Source organism: Cryptomeria japonica, unplaced genomic scaffold, assembly GCF_030272615.1.
Source record: "Cryptomeria japonica unplaced genomic scaffold, Sugi_1.0 HiC_scaffold_108, whole genome shotgun sequence".
Classification (NCBI taxonomy): domain Eukaryota; kingdom Viridiplantae; phylum Streptophyta; class Pinopsida; order Cupressales; family Cupressaceae; genus Cryptomeria; species Cryptomeria japonica.
In genome coordinates, this window is record NW_026728930.1 from 241,484 (window position 1) to 243,049 (window position 1,566).

Below are 1,566 nucleotides of genomic sequence, written 5' to 3' on the forward strand. Positions count from 1 at the left end.
CGGCGAAGGTGCACGCGAGGTGCGCACCCGGGGCAAACCGGGCTCCGACTTCGTGCACGCCATGGTGCCCACCGCGGCGAAGGTGCGCACCCGGGGCAAACCGGGCTAGGACTTCGTGCACGCCGCACCTTGGAGCACACTTCGGAGCGCTCCTTGGTGCGCACCATGGTGCCCACCAGGCCGCGCAACCCAGCCAAGGTGTGCGCACCAAGGTGCACGCGAGGTGCGCACCCGGGGCAAACCGGGGTCCGGCTTCGTGCACGCCGCACCTTGGAGCACACATCGGGGCGCTCCCGGGTTCGCACCGGCGTTGCGCACCGTGGTGGGCACCTCGGAGCGCACCGTGGTGGGCACCTCGGAGCACACCAAGGTGGGCAGCGAGGTGCGCACCTTTGATGCGACGCCTTCACTAATTTCCATAAAAGGCAAAAGAAAACGAGATTTTAAAATTTCCGTTTTGAAAGATAGTGAGAAAAAGGGAATGCTGGTGCCATCTTGAGCCCGCCCTGGTGCGCAGCCCAGCCAAGGTGTGCGCACCAAGGTGCCCACCCTGGCGAAGGTGCGCGCCCGGGCAATTAACCCAACTTCCAACTTCGCGCGCGCCAGGGTGGGAGCGCACCCAACAACCGGGCCTGGGAAGAGCCAATGCGAGAAACCCCACCAAACGCTCTGACAAAAAAAGAGGGGGCGCTCCAGTAACCCCGCTTCGGAGCGCACCCTGGGCAAACCCAGCCAGGGTGCCCACCCCGGCCAAGGTGCAGGCGAGGTGCGCACCCGGGGCAAACCGGGCTCCGACAACGTGCACGCCGCACCTTGGAGCACACTTCGTAGCGCTCCCGGGTGCGCACCTCAGAGCACACCAAGGTGGGCAGCGAGGTGCGCACCTTTGATGCGCTGCCTTCACTAATTTCCAGAAAAGGCAAAAAAAAGAGGAGATTTTAAAATTTCCGTTTTGAAAGATAGTGAAAAAAACGGAACGCGGGTGCCATCTTGAGCCCGCCCGGGTGCACAGCCCAGGTAAGGTGCCCACCCTGGCAAAGGTGCGCACCCGGGCAATTAACCCTACTTCCGACTTCGTGCGCGCCAGGGTGGCAACCGGGCCTGGGAAGAGCCAATGCGAGAAACCCCACCAAACGCTCCGACAAAAAAAGAGGCGGCGCTCCAATAACCCCGCTTCGGAGCGCAGCCGGGGCAAACCCAGCCAAGGTGCCCACCCCGACGAAGGTGCACGCGAGGTGCGCACCCGGGGCAAACCGGGCTCCGACAACGTGCACGCAGCACCTTGGAGCACACTTCGAAGCACTCCCGGGTGCCCACCGGCGTTGCGCACCGTGGTGGGCAGCGAGGTGCGCACCTTTGATGCGCTGCCTTCACTAATTTCCAGAAAAGGCAAAAAAAAATGAGATTTTAAAATTTCCGTTTTGAAAGATAGTGAAAAAAACGGAACGCGGGTGCCATCTTGAGCCTGCCCTGGTGCGCAGCCCAGGCAAGGCATGCGCACCAAGGTGCCCACCCGCGGTGCACACCCGGGGCAAACCGGGCTCCGACTTCGTGCAGGCCGCACCT